We start from the raw sequence: 16243 nt of genomic DNA on the forward strand, positions 1-16243 counted from the left end.
CAACACACTGAGGTGGTCTCTTCTACTAGAAGAGGGACTGGAGGCCAGGGGTGTGAGGCGACTGAGGGTGACCCATCCCTGGGCTTGAATTCGGAAGAGGATTCAGATGGGGAGGGACCCTCAGACAAACCTATAGGCCCCTGTAGATATAAGTTGTCCCTGAAGGAGGTTGACGACTTGCTCGGAGCAATTCACGCCACCCTGGACATTAAAGAGGATAAGAAGCCCCTGATGATACATGATCAAATGTATCAGGGCATGGAGGAGCAGAAACGTAGGGTTTTTCCTGTCCATGAGGTGTTGGTGGAGACTATTAAAAGGGAATGGCAGGACCCCGAAAGGAAGCCTTTCTTTGCCAAATCCCTCAAATGCAGGTTCCCATTTGACGAAGACCCGTCTGCATTGTGGAATAAGAGCCCCAAATTAGATGCTGCGTTTTCTCAAATAGCCAGGAGAATGGACTTGGCCTTTGAAGATATGGGGGTCCTGTCAGACACTATGGACAGGAGGGCAGATTCCCTCCTTAAGAAGCCCTGGGACTCTGGAGTATTGGCTTACGCAACTACAGGCACATATCGTGGCTCAATCCCCAAAAGAGAAGATTTTAGCCTCCTTTCAGACTTTACTGCAGGGTGTGGGCTACATAGTGGACGCTTCTGCAAAGTCGGTTAGAATGATGGCTAGGTATTCAGCCCTTTCTTATTTGGCCTGTAGAGCCCTCTGGCTCAAAATGTGGCAAGGAGACCTTGCCTCCAAGGTCAAACTCTGGCATCCCATTCACAGAGGGATTTCCTTTTTGGCACAGGGCTATAGATGGTACTTGATCACACAGCAGACAGGAAGAAAGCATTTTCTCTTAGGAGGAAGCTGCAGGGGGTGAAAAAGTTTCATCCCCAAAAGAAAATGCAGGTTCTTAGGCCAGAAATGCAGAAAAAGTCCTGGGGCAGAGAGGAAGGGGCAAAGGAGGAGCGATTTTTTTTTTTTTTTTTTTTTTTTTTTTTTCCCCCCCCATCCTGAGCAGCCCCAGAAGCTGCAATGACTTTGTTCCCCCAGTGGGAGGAAAATCGGGGGGTCTTCCTCCCACAGTGGGAAGCGAAAATCTCCAGACCCTTTGTCCTGAATATAGTGAGGAGGGGGTACCGCCTGGAGTTTTCAAGGCCACCGCCACAAAGGTTGTTGGTTATGAACCTACCAAAGTGCGCACAAAAAGTGGCAGCCTTACTTGCTTCTCTACAGGAGTTAGAGGAGTAGAACGTTGTGGTCAGAGTCCCTGCTGCGGAGGTCAGCAGGGGTTTTTACGAATGTCTTTGTCATCTGAAAATCCTCGGGATCTTACAGGTTGATTCTAAACCTGAAGAATTTGAACAAGGCCATCAGGTACAAGAGGTTCCGGATGGATTTGATCTTTACGGTCAGATATCTTCTCTCCCCCTACTCTTTTCTAGCATTGATAGACCTAAGGGACGCTTATTTGCATGTTCCCATTGCGGAAACCTGTAAAAAAATTTCTCAGATTAGCAGTTCAGGGTCCGGGGGGGACACGTCAACTGCAATTTTGGGCTTGCCCTTTGGACTTTTCTCCTCTCCAAGAATCTTCACAAAGGTCATGTCTGAGGCCCTAGTGCCAACTTGGCTGAAGAGGGTCTCCAATAGTGGCCTACATGGATGACCTCCTGTTGTTCTCGAGATCAGAAGAACAGTTGTTGCAGGACATAGCCATTGTGAGGAGGCATTTGGAGGATCTGGGCTGGCTGATAAACCTGGCCAAGTCCAGTTTGGTCCCGACCCAGAGGATGGTATACCTGGGCTACGAACTAGATTCCACCTGTCAATTAACCTTTCTGACTCCAGAGAAGATCCTGAAGTTATACAGGGGAATCAGACGGTTGCTAGGTAGCCAGGTGGTATCTTTATGGGAAACCATGTCAATTCTGGGTCTTCTAACCTTGTCCATTCCAGCGGTACAATAGGCAGGGTTACATCTACGGCCCCTCCAGCTGTTCATTTTGAGGATCTGGGATCGTCGGCAGGCAACTTTAGACTCCTTGGTATGGATACCCCCTCAGGGTGAAGAGGTCCCTCTGATGGTGGAGGAAAGCAGCCAATTTAACCCAAGGGTTGCTGTGGGTCTTCCCCCGTTGCCAAGGAAATTTCAACAGATGCAAGTGCCCAAGGGTGGGTAGCACACCTGGGGGAGTTCGTGGTGCAGGGCTCTTGGTCTCCAGAGGAGAGGAAGGAGTCCTCAAACTGGAAATAACTCAGAGCAGTTTGGCAGACCCTTTTTTTCCTTCCAGGAATTGATACAGGACCAATGCAAATGTGTCCTCTCGGACAATATGACCCTGGTGGCATATGTGAACAGGCAGGGAGGGACTCGAAGCAGGACCTTATGGGTCTTGACCGTGAGGTTGCTCTCCTGGGCAGAGACAAATCTAGCCTCCTTGTCTGCCGTCCACCTGAAGGGGGATTTAAACCAGGTGGCCAATTTTGTCAGCAGAAGGCAGCTGAGGGAATTGAAATGGGTATTTAATGGGGAGGTCTACCAAGCCATCGTAAGGGAGTGGGGGTTTCTATCCATAGACCTGTTTGTGTCAAGCCAAAACACCAAGGTTCCATTTTTTTTTTTCTCGCTAAATCGGCAGAACGGGGCATTGGCAGTGGATACTGTAGCACAGCAGTAGGATTTTCCAATAATGCTTTTCCCCCAGTCCCTTTGCTGCCAGCATTGTTAAGGAAATTCAGAGCTGAGCAGACCTTCCTGATCCTAATAGCTCCATCTTGGCCCTGACGAGTGTGGTTTTTGATGCTGGCGGACCTGGAGACACACCCATCTTGGATATTGCCAGTTCGGAAGGACCTGCTATCTCAGGGCCCAGTCCTGTGTCCCAGGGTAGACAGATGGAACCTGTCAGCTTGGTTTCTGAGGAACAGCTCTTGTTAGCCAAAGGGCTCTCAGGTAGGGTAGTTGCCACACTCCTGAATAGTAGGAAGGAAGAGACCCGGGCGATCTATCAGAAGGTCTGGAAATGCTTCAATAGATGGTGTACCCAGACCTCGGTGCACATTTATAGCTTGGTGTCGGTCCTGGAGTTTTTGCAGGCAGGGGCCGACAGGAGTTTGGCTGTCAGTACACTAAAGAGCCAAGTATCGGCTCTAAGTTTGTTCTTGAATTCCCAGTTAGCCAAAGAGGTACTTGTAGCTAGATTTTTTTTTTTTTTTAGGTCCTTGACCAGACAAAGACCAGCAGGGGGTAGACCATTTCCCAAATGGGATCTGACAACGGTTCTTAATTTACTGATGGATCCCCATTTGAACCTCTGGATTTGAGCTCCCTAAGGTCCCTGACTCTCAAGACTGTCTTTTTTGTAGCAATTACAACTGCAAGAAGAGTGAGTGAACTAGAAGCTCTGTCAATTAGAGCCCCTTTTTTCAGGTATTTACAGATAGGGTTACATTCAGGACGGACCCTGCCTTTGTACCAAAGGTGGCCTTGAGATTTCATAGAGGTCATGATATTATTTTGCCTTTTTTTTCTAATCCCTTGTGAGACCAGGAGGTAAGGTTTCCCACACTGGATGTGAGAAGATGTGTTCTCCTATATTTAGAAAAGCCTAAAGAGTTCCGGAAGTCGGATTCATTTTTTGTTTCTTTTTCGGGTGTAAGGAAGGGCCAGAAGGCTTCCAGATGCAATTTAGCTAGGTGGCTAATACTAGCAATCAGAAAGGCGTATCTGGCTGAGGGCCTGGAGGTCCCGGAGGTCATCATGGCACATTCTACCTGTGCCATGGCGGCCACACAGGCTGAGCGTGCCAGTGCTTCCCCAAGGGAAGATCTGTAGAGCTGCGACTTAGTCCGGTTACGGAACCTTTGTCAGACATTGCAGACTCAACCTGGTCTTGGTGCAGGAGCAGGCCTTCGGACATAAGGTTCTGCAAGCAGTGGTCCTGCCCTACGGGTGAGTGCTCACTTATCCTCTCAAGGCGCTGTCCTGAAAGATGAAGAGTGGGGGGGAAAGGCAAAGTTACACTTACGGTAATGCCTTTTCCAGAAGTCTTTCAGGACAGCACCAGTTACCCACCCTCTGTTGCATGGTTTTCATGAGATAAGTTTTATTTGTGTCTTATATTGTCTCCCCAGGTGATCAGAGGTGCTTAATCCTGAACTGAGGTCATGAGGGGATAGGAAAGCCATTTATTTTGGGTGGAGGTGTTTCCTCAGGTGGGGAGGAGCCGAAGTCTCTCAAGGTGCTGTCCTGAGAGACTCCTGGAAAAGACGTCACTGTAAGTGTAACTTTGCTTTTTTGCACAAGATTTTGGGCCTGAAGATGAGATAAACCCCCAAACATCTATTCTGTGACATCAGAGGCCCTGGAGAATAAAATGGTGGTGATTGTTAAGGTGTTCCCCGTACACAGATTCCCCTTCATATCCAGCTTTATTTCCTTATTTTCCCCCATTTTCTATGTTGAGGTCTTTTCTACAATACTTTGTTATAATAATAGGACACATTGTGTATTGTATTGCACACCAATAATAATAATGACTAGGGATGCAATGAAATTTCAGTGGCCGAAACGTCTCGGCCAAAAACACCCCTTCGACCATAGGCCGAAATGGGGAAAAAAAAAGCACCAGTACAAGTGCCGAGAAAACCCCAACACTTGCTGCTGCTGCCACCGACCGCCGCTCGGTAGTTCAGTTTTACCTGAGAAACCAACGATCCCGATGCTGGGCATAGAGATAAATGAAGGAAAGATGGCCACCACAAATCTCTATGCCCTTGGAGGACCGGAGTGAAGTCACTTCTTGTTCCAGCCATTTTTTTTAAAGCACTAGATCAATGCTTTTTTTTTTTTTTTTTTTTTTTTTTTTTTTTTGATCCAATGCTTTACATTGTAGAAGTAGGTTGTGGGGTCTTACTGACCCCATATCTCTCCATAAAGAGGACCTGTCACTAATCTATCACAAGGGATGCATGCATTTCTTGTGATAAGAATAAAATTGATTCCATTTTTTTTTAAAGGAACAGTGCAAAAAACAAAACATTAAATACATAATTTTTTTACGTATAAAGTCCCCCCCCCCTCGTGCTTGCACGTAGTGGTGAACACGTACGTAGGCCACGCCCACATATGTAAATGGTGTTCAAACCACACATGTGAGGTATCGCCACGAACATCAGAGCAAGAGCAAAAATTCTCGCACTAGACCTCCTCTGTAACTTTACACTGCTAACCTGTAGAATTTTTAAAACATCACCCATGGAGATTTTTAAGTATCGCAGTTTCACGCCATTCCACGAGCGTGTCCAATTTTAAAGAGTGACATGTTTGGTATCTATTTACTCGCCGTAACATCCTCTTTCATATTTTACAAAAACATTATATATACCCCAATCAAAGTGCATTATTTTTAAAAAATATATATTCATTTTTAAAAACTGAGCATTTTGGTTTTCAGCCAAGTGCATTTTGAATTTTCAGTTTCGGCACCAGAATTTTCATTTCGGTGCACCAAATAACTTCTCCACCTCCACATTCCAGACATGGGATCTTCCTGACCAATTGGATTTCTACCTTTTTTTACTATTTCCTGATTTTATGACTGCAATCTTGTTAAAAGAAAAATGTTATTAACTTTATTGTATGAAAAAAAATTGTGTGCCGTTGCAATGATGACCGTATCCAAAAATTGCATTAAAATAACTGGGGGATTTTAAAGGTAAAAAAATACAACAAAGAACATGTATGAAAAAGAGTTTAACAACTTTTATTAGTTACTATATGAATAAATACAATACTACTGAGAATAATGATGGGAACTTGGCTTTATCACTGCGCTATGGAGAAGTGAAATTTCCCTACATGTTTCACCCAACAAGGGCTTCTTCAGGGGCAGAAGTATTTCAACCACAGTACAGTCTACAGTATATGAAAAAAAATAATATACATCAAAATAGGATTACAGCATCGGTCAAATATTTTTATTACAATTAGTATACTGTTCAAAACGGCAAATAATTCCCCAGCTCACCCTATGTGTCAAGCTCACAGAGCTATTGAGGCGTATATTGATGTATATTATTTTTTTCATATATCGTAGACTGTACTGCGGTTGAAATACTTATTTCCCTGAGGAAGCCCTTGTTGAGCGAAACGTAGGGAAATTTCACTTCTCCAAACCTCAGTGAAACAGCCAATCTCTCATTTTTCGTCATTATTGTATTAATTTTTTTTATAAAGTGACTAATAAAGTTGTTAAACTCTTTTTCATACATGTTTTTTGTTGTATTTTTTCACCTTTTGTAAAAACCCACTTTTTTTTTAGCTCTATATTTTCATTGAGAGGGATGTGGTGCTACTTGCATACTGTCACCCACTCGTCACTTTCCTTTCTCTGATGCATTAAGTCTGCACGGGTCATCAGTTTGTAATTACCTGCGAATAATGGCCCAGAGTGCAGTGGTCAGGAGTATATCATATACAGTCCAGCACAGAGTGTAGTGGTCAGCAGTATGTCATATAAAGCCCAGCATACAAAGTGTAGTGGTCAGGAGTATTTCATATACAGCCCAAGATAGAAAGTGTAGCGGTCAGGAGAATATTATATACAGACCATGGTACAGAGTGCAGTGGTCAGAAGTATATCATAACCTCAGCTACAGAGTACAGCAGTCAGGAGCATATCATATACAGCCCAGGGTACAGAGTGCAGTGGTCAGGAATATATTATAGACCAACATGCAGAGTGCAGGGGTCAAGAATACAGTGAAGGAAATGTGTATTTGATCCCCTGCTGATTTTGAATGTTTGCCCCTCACACAGAAATGATCAGTGTAAAAATCGAATGTTCGGTGTATTGTAACACTGAGAGACAGAATAGCAACAAAAAAATTCAGCAGAAATGCGTCTTGCAAATGATGACTGATTTGCATGTTCATGAGAGAAATAAGTATTTGATCCCTTCACAAAACATGACTTAGTACTTGGTGGCAAATCCCTTGTTGGCAATCACAGAGGTCAGACGTTTCCTGTAGTTGGCCCCCAGGTTTGCACACATCTCAGGAGGGATTTTGGCCCACTCCTCTTGGCAGATCCTCTCCAAGTCGTTCAGGTTTGGTAAATGATGTTTGGCAACTCTAACTTTCAGCTCCCTCCACAGATTTTCAATCGGATTAAGGTCTGGAGACTGGCTAGGCCACTCCAGGACCTTAATGTGCTTCTTCTTGAGCCACTCCTTTGTTGCCTTGGCCGTGTGTTTTGGGTCATTGTCATGTTGGAACACCCATCCATGACCCATTTTCAATGCCCTGGCTGAGGGAAGAAGGTTCTCACCCAAGATTTGATGGTACATTGCTCCGTCCATCGTCCCTTTGATGCGGTGCAGTTGTCCTGTCCCCTTAGCAGAAAAACGCCCAAAGCAGAATGTTTCTACCACCATGTTTGACAGTTGGGATGGTGTTCTTGGGGTCATAGGCAGCATTCCTCCTCCTCCTCCAAACATCCTCACGTGTAGTTCTGGGATGATTCCTCACTGTTCTCATGATCATTGACACTCCACGAGGTGAGATCTTGCATGGTGCACCAGACCTAGGGAGACTGACACTTGTTTTGTGTTTCTTTCATTTGCAAATTATTGCACCAACTGTTGTCACCTTCTCACCAAGCTGCTTGGCCATAGTTTGGTAGCCCAGTCCAGCCTTGTGTAGGTCTGCAATCTTGTCCCTGACATCCTTGGACAGCTCTTTAGTCTTTGCCATGGTGGAGAGTTTGGAATCTGATGGTTTGATTGCTCCTGTGGACAGGTGTCTTTTTATACAGGTCACAAAATGAGATAAGCAGCACTCACTTTAAGAGACTGCTTCTAATCTCAGCTTGTTACCTGTATGAAAGACACTTGGTAGCCAGAAATCCTGCTGAATGAACGGGGATCAAATACTTATTTCCCTCATGAACATGCAGATCAGTCATCATTTGTTAGACATGCATTTCTGCTGAATTTGTTGTTGCTATTCTGTCTCTCAGTGTTACAATACACAGAACATTCGATTTTTAGACCGATCATTTCTTTGTGAGTGGGCAAACATTAAAATGCAGCAGGGGAGCAAATACGCATTACCTTCACTGTATTTTTTTTCTGTGGTTGAACTGGATGGACTTTTTGTCTTTTTTTCAGCTGGACTAACTTTGTAACTATGTATATCCTATATAGCCCAAGGTACAGAGTCCAGTGCTCAAGTGAATGCCATATAGGGCCCAGCATACAGAGAGCAGTGGTTAGAAACCTATCTAACCAGCATACATAGTGTAGTGGTCAGAAGTATATCTTTTACATGTCTGTGTAGAGGGTGCTGTGGTCAGGATTATACAGCTCAGAATGCAGAGTGTAGTGGTCAGGAAGATGTCATACAGCCCTTTGTATAGAACATGTCATATACAGCCCAGGGTACATAGTGCCATTGCCAGGAGTATGTCATATACAGCCCTGTGTATAGAGTGCAGTGTGTGTCTATTCCTATCTTTATCCAGGGTGATTGATGATGTCATATGCTGATATTATGTGGTCTACATGCCCCCCCCCCCCCTTTGGCTTCTGTAGGATTTTTTGAAAGAGGTAAGGATGTATATTATTTGCTTCCTTGCTCTTGCTTGAAATGGTGATCCACAGTCAGTACACATCTGGGCCTGGTATAAATTTATGGGGACACCATGCTGTTTATTTTTTTTTTTTTTTGTGTGGGCTCCCCTTTGAAACCCACATGGAACCTGGAGGGCCCAGTAAGGGTTTAGGGGAGGCACCCTACACGACCCCTTTGTTTGCATTCACCCAGGAATCACCATCTGACAGCTGAATGAGCAGGGATGCATCACTGGTTGTCAGGATGCCTGTACTCTCTACTGCTGATGAGCTGAACTTCCCTGTGTTTGGACTGAGCAGGGTTCAGGGAACTTCAAAGACATTCAAATGCTGAACCCCATTGAATTAAAAAATGGAGCAGAATCAAAAATGCCCATTTTCTTGGCTAATAGGGAAGATGGTGTCAAAAACAGAATGGGAGGGGAACATGTTCTAATGCAAAAACAAATTAAGAATTCCATTGGATTGGAGCAGTGACATAATAATGATCAATTCCTTGGGGGTGGGGGGGGATGTCCAAAATGTTGACCAGGACAGTTGTGTGTTAGAGGAGCTCTGCTGCCATGTTGGTTCTTTATCTGTACTATTTTTAAAACTACTACTTCATGACCTGTTTTTCTGCCTACTGAAGATGTCAAGAGGCAGACTACACGCTGGAGACCTGCAAAATGCGGATAGTGAAGACAACTTGGTGGGAAAACAGGCAAATGGCCTCACCAACATTGTAACCCAAATGGAGGATTGTGATCTGACTGTTGTGTTGGAAGACAACTTTAATGCTCTTATGCAGGCAATCTCCAGCTGCCATTCGACACTTGTCTCTAACATAGACCTACTCCAAACTGATATCAGACATGGATAAATTCCCTCACTGCATGGCTGAGGCAGAATGATGAATAGGCAACTGCGATGACACTCTAAATCAGGGGTCTCCAAAATTTCTAAACAAAGGGCCATTTACTGTCCTTCAGACTGTAGAAGGGCCAGAGTGGCAAGTGGGAGTAGAAAATGTCCCAGCATCAGTAGGAGTTAACAAAATGACATTAGTGCTTGTCAGTGGAAGGAGAAATAGTGTCCAGTCATTGTTATTAGTTGGAGGAACAGTGCCCCATCATTGGTGTCAGTGGGAGGAACAGTGCCCCATCATTGGTATCAGTGGGAGGAATAGTGCCCCATCATTGGTATCAGTGGGAGGAATAGTGCCCCATCATTGGTGTCAGTGGGAGGAATAGTGCCCCATCATTGGTATCAGTGGGAGGAATAGTGCCCCATCATTTGTGTCAGTGGGAGGAATAGTGCTTCATCATGGGTGGCAGGGGGAGGAATAGTGCCCCATCACTGGTGTTAGTGGGAGGAATAGTGCTTCATCACGGGTGGCAGGGGGAGGAATAGTGCTTCATCATTGGTGTCAGTGGGAGGAATAGTGCCCCATCATTGGTGTCAGTGGGAGGAATAGTGCCCCATCATTGGTGTCAGTGGGAGGAATAGTGCCTCATCATGGGTGGCAGGGGGAGGAATAGTGCTTCATCATGGGTGGCAGGGGGAGGAATAGTACCCCATCACTGGTGTTAGTGGGAGGAATAGTACCCCATCACTGGTGTCAGGGGGAGCAATAGTGCCCCATCACTGGTGTCAGTGCGATGAAGAGTGTCCCACTATCGGTATCAGAGGAAGGAATCGTGCCCCATCCTTGGTATTAATTGGAGGAATAGTGCCCTATCCTTGGTATTATTTGGAGGAATAATACCTAATTATTTAGATCAGTGGGAGGAATTGTGCCCCATCATTGATGTTGATGGAAGAAAAAATGCCTCGCAGTTGGTGTCAGTGAAAGAAATGGTGCCTCCTTGTTGGTATCAGTGGGAGGAATAGTACCCTGATTGCCGGATAGAGACAAGCAAAGTGCTGCATTCGGCCCATGGGCCACAGTTTGGAGACTGCTGCTATAAGTGATCACTCTGCTCTGACATGTACCCTGTAAACTAAGGTCAAATCTCTTGATTCCAGATGCAGAAAATCACAACAGGCAGAACCATCTCAGTATCCTGCGGCTACCCCTATATTCCCACAGGCACAATTCTCCAACTTTATTACAGTTGAGCGGGCTCATAGGATATTGGCAACCAGATATCTCCCAGGAGCCGCTCTGCATTCATGCATCTTTTTGATGCTGAATTTCCATGACTGTGATCCATAGGATCCCTGAACATAACTGATTTCTCCAGTGGTAAGGACACATGCCGGGCCAATTGCCATGAAAACCTCATCTACACCTGGTGGGTCAAAAACTAGCATCTGGAGAGGGCATGCAATAAAATTTTGAGTCTTTTTAGCAAATTCGGTCTTTTTATCCAGTTTCTCCAACCCCATCATCAATTCTTTAATTTCTGGAAAGACATGGAAGGCAGGTTACCTTTTTTCAGGTTAGGAAGAAAACCTGTGGATCTTTTGTGGCAGAAGTGACTCTTGCTCCCAATCCAGGTCCTCCTTGATTGCTTCCACAAAGGGGCCTACCAGATCATAATCAAAGGTCACAGGCCTAGTATCTTCTGGGTTCAAGGATACATCTGATGCAGTCTCTTCAGGTGAGGTGTGAGATGTCTTGGGCTATGTAGGCCTATGGGAAGAGTGTCTTGTTGGGAGTCACCATGTTCTGGAGGCTCTCTTGTACTTCCTCATGGATATATTCTTTAATTAATTTTGCACCCTCCTCTGTCTGCTACCACCTCCCTAAGGCGGCTCTTGCAGATAAGCTTTCCTTGTAAGGCAGGGAGTTTGCAGGCCCAGCCTGTGCAGGATGTTGCACTTGTGTGTGTGCTGAGGTGGATGCCTGGACACCTAGTTAATGCAGGTCAGGATGCCACAGAGACACAGAACGTTGGACTTGTGCTTTGACGAGCATCTATGCTTTGGGCTTTGGCTCCTGCAAAGCAGTCGAGACAACAACCTTGAGCAAGTAGAAATCACTCTTCACTGCTATCCAACGCCAACCCCTCATACCTTTCTTTAGATCTTTATTCCTCTAACGTCTGCAATGTGGACTACAGGCGGTGGAATTTTTCTGGACTACTTTTATCACAATGTGGGACCACAGAATGAGTTGATCCTTGATCTGCTTGATTTTGCACTGAAAAATAACTTATTTCTCAGGTCGATCAGGGATACTTCGATGGAGCACTGTGAGCACAAGCCAATGCATGCCTCCATCTTGGTATGTGGGAGGAGCAGGAAGTATACACCTCACCAATGTACCTGTGACACATTCTTGAGTGGCTAAGGTATATTGACGATTTGTTCCTTTTTGTGGAGAGGGGAAATTGACACCTTTCATCAGTTTATGGAAATTTTGAATCAAAATGACAGAAACCTCCAAATGACCTATACCTTTGACAGAAAACAGATCCCCTTCCTCGATCTATTGATATCCTTAGAGGATTATATCCTCATGACTCAAACCTACTGAAAAAAAGATAGCAGCCAAAACCCTGCTTAGAGCAGACAGCCATCATCCTGACTGGATAAAAAATGGCATACCAGTGGGTCAATTCCTCTGGATAAAACGCAATTGCTCAGAGAATAGCGATTTTAGAAAGTAACAGAAATAACTTTATTCAAAATACAGAGAAAGAGGCTACTCACACCTACAATTTGGTAAAGCAAAGTGTACAGTAGCTGATTATGATCGAGCCTTTTTGGAAAAAATAATGAGCATAGGAATGAAGTGATAGCCCTGGGCCCAATATGTTTAAATACCACCTTTGGGGCCCAGTGGGGAAAAAGTGAGAGGAACCCTGAATCATTGGGGAATACTTGCCGATAGCCCAAAACTAGCTGAAATTGTAGGGGACTCCCCCAAAATGGTAGTCTGAAGGGATTTAAATCTTGGTGATACATTTATACACTCAGAAGTCACGAAAACCCTGAAATCTTATTGGTTATCAAAATATCTCATAACAAAAGGAATGTATCCCTGTGGAAAGTGCCAGATGTGTCCATTTGTGGACAGGCCAAAGGTATTTTTGGACTCGCAAAAAAGAAAAACTGTTCTTGATCAAAGATCTCATATTGAGAGTGATATACAAGCTCACCTGCCTATGCAATAAAATATATTGAAAATATTCAAGAGATTAAGGAAAAGAAACTGCTAGCTAAACACTTCCATGAAGGCAACATGGAAGGAATGAAAATAAAGTGCATGTATGCACTGATTTGCCACCTAGGAGAGGTGACATCAGTACAGTCCTATTGAAGGAAAAATGGTGGATTTATCAGTTGAAGTCACTAATTCCACAAGGTTAAACACCAACATGAACCTACAGATATTTATGGAAGGATAAAGAGAACACCTTTTGGCTTATGCTTGCCAAATGATTAGATTTTTTTTATCTTAACTAGAACACTTTTGAACTCTCTAGTGCAGTGGTTCTCAACCTTCCTAATGCCATGACCCTTTAATACAGTTCCTCATGTTGTGCTGACCCCCAACCATAAAATTATTTATGCAGTAATTATAATTCATGAAGTGTTGTTTTACCTCCAATACAGCTGCTTTCAACACAGTAGTTGCTTTCAACAGAGTAGCTGCTTTCAACACAGCAGCTGCTTTCTACGTAGTAGCTGCTCTTTACACATTGGAAATATGTGTTTTCTGATGGTGTTTGACCCCTGTGAAAGGGTCATTTGATCCCCAAAGGGGTTGCGACCCACAGGTTGAGAACCGCTTCTCTAGAGGCACCCTTGTCTGTCCATTGTTTATAGTATTGTTTATACAAAGTTAAAGTGCCACTGTCTTTCACTTGGTTATTAGGCATCATGTCCCTTTTTAATTTAGGCTCGATTGCCTTTAAAAATAGTGACAGATGGTGGTAAATGGGGATTTACCATAAATATTGGACGGTACAATGTCACTATAAGAAACAAGCAGAGGGTGGACATTGAGTCCACCCAGTAAATAGAGGTAATAGTAAGCCACTCCTGGTCCTGATGAAGCTACGCTTTGCTAAACACGTTGGCATCACATGACGTCATGTAGTTAAACCCCTTCATCTAACCCTGGCAGCACAGGACATTCGAAGCAACATTGGAGGGCAGACTCAACAGCACAGTGACTCCATAGGACTGAAAGTCATCTCATGATATTCCATGGGAAAGAAGTGAAAGTCTTTGAGGTGTGGTAAGATCAACATATACAGTATATGTGGACTGTGGTTATGAAGGAAGGAATGACACCACACTAACCCGCTCCAGATAAAAGCTTGCAGCAAGGTAGGGTAGAGCTTGGGTCATGGATAAATTGAGCGGTTTATGATTTATGTGCGCATCTTCATTGATAGTCTCACGAGTTGAGCTCAGCTGAAGACCTATATTGGGCTTGGCTGCTATCTGCATTTCAAATCCTAAGACCTGTGCTTTCTATATGTCTCTTCCCATGTCAAGGCCTGTGCTTACTATATTCCTCTACCCATGTCAAGGCCTGTGCTTACTATATGCCTCTTCCCATGTCAAGGCCTGTGCTTACTATATGCCTCTTCCCATGTCAAGGCCTGTGCTTACTATATGCCTCTTCCCATGTCAAGGCCTGTGCTTACTATATTCCTCTACCCATGTCAAGGCCTGTGCTTACTATATGCCTCTACCCATGTCAAGGCCTGTGCTTACTATATTCCTCTACCCATGTCAAGGCCTGTGCTTACTATATTCCTCTTCCCATGTCAAGGCCTGTGCTTACTATATTACTCTACCCATGTCAAGGCCTGTGCTTACTATATGCCTCTACCCATGTCAAGGCCTGTGCTTACTATATGCCTCTACCCATGTCAAGGCCTGTGCTTACTATATTCCTCTACCCATGTCAAGGCCTGTGCTTACTATATGCCTCTTCCCATGCCAAGGCCTGTGCTTACTATATGCCTCTACCCATATCAAGGACTGTGCTTACTATATTCCTTTTCTCATGTCAAGGCCTGTGCTTACTATATGCCTCTTCCCATGCCAAGGCCTGTGCTTACTATATGCCTCTTCCCATGTATGATCTTACCTGGTAACCTTAATGAATAATGGCTGGAAAGTGAACAAGCCCAGTGAAAAAGCCATCCCCCTGGAAGGTGGATCACACAACTGCTGATACTCTTCAGATCTTTTCCTGACTGCTTGCTGCTGTGCTGCTCCAATCCTATGCTGCTAAAGTGCAACTTTCAAATTTGTGAAGGCTATATGTATCCCCAAAATGAGTCTTTAAATGGACTCTAGTCAGTATACCCCCTGAATATGGTACTTTGTTGAAAAGTGACACTATTACCTTAAAGAGTTTGAGTGCATCTGCCATCTTGCTGCTGGTTGGATTCATGCCCATAACTTTTCAATGCCTCGTCTCGTGGACTTTAGAAGATATCTTGTGTTGCTCTAGTTAATATCCAACCTGAATGCAATAATCCAATCAAGAATCCTGTATCCGAATAGGCTTGGCATAGGCAGATAACGATATACAGTTGCAAGAAAAAGAATGTGAACCCCTTGGGATTACGTGGAGTTTTGCATGAATTGGGCATAAAATGTGCTCTGAATGTCATCTAAGTCACAACAATAGAAGAACACAGTCTGCTGAACATAATACTACACAAACATTAGATGTTGCCATGGTTTAATTGCACATAACATGTAAACATTCACAGTGCAGGGAGGAAAAAGTATGTGAGGCCCTAGCTTAATGACTTCTCCCAGAGCTAATTGGAGCCAGGAGTGAGCCAACCTTGACTCCAATCAGTGTGATGATATTGGATGCGTTGCTGACAGCTGTCCTGCCCTTAAAAAACACACACCTGTTTTGGGTTTACTGGTTTCAAGAAGCACTGTCTGATGTGAACCATGCCTCGCAGAAAAGAGCTCTCAGAAGACCTACAATCAAGAATTGTTGACTTGCATGATGCTGGAAAGGGTTACAAAAGTATCTCCAAAAGCCTTGATGCTCATGTGTCCACGGTAAGACAGACTGTCTACAAATGGAGAAAGTTTAGCACTGTTGCTACTCTCCCTAGGCGTGGTCGTCCTGTAAAAATGACTGCAAGAGCACAGCGCAGAATGCTGCATGAGGTAAAGAAGAATCCCAGAGTGTCAGCTAAAGACCTACAGAAATCTCTGGCACATGCTAACATTTTTGTTGACACATCTACAATAAGGAAAACATTAAACAAGAATGGAGTACATGGGAGGACACCACGGAGGAAGCCATTGCTGTCCAAAAAGAATATTGCAGCACGTTTGAAGTTTGCAAAAGAGCACCTGGATGTTCCACAGCACTACTGGCAAAATATACTGTGGACAGATGAAACCAAGATTGAGTTGTTTGGGAAGAACACACAACACTATGTGTGGAGAAAAAAAGGCACAGCACACCAACATCAAAACCTCATCCCCACTGTGAAACATGGCGGAGGGAGCATCATGGTTTGGGGCTCCTTTGCTGCCTCAGGGTCTGGATGGATTGTTGTCATTGATGGGAAAATGAATTCCAGAGTTTTTCAAGACATTTTGCAGGAAAACGTACGACCATCTGTCCGCCAACTGAAGCTCCGCAGAGGATGGGTGATGCAACAGGACAACGACCCAAA

This window comes from Staurois parvus, unplaced genomic scaffold (genome assembly GCF_062004578.1).
Source record: "Staurois parvus isolate SC_StPar_1 unplaced genomic scaffold, SC_StPar_1.0 ptg000221l, whole genome shotgun sequence".
In the NCBI taxonomy this organism is placed as follows: Eukaryota; Metazoa; Chordata; class Amphibia; order Anura; family Ranidae; genus Staurois; species Staurois parvus.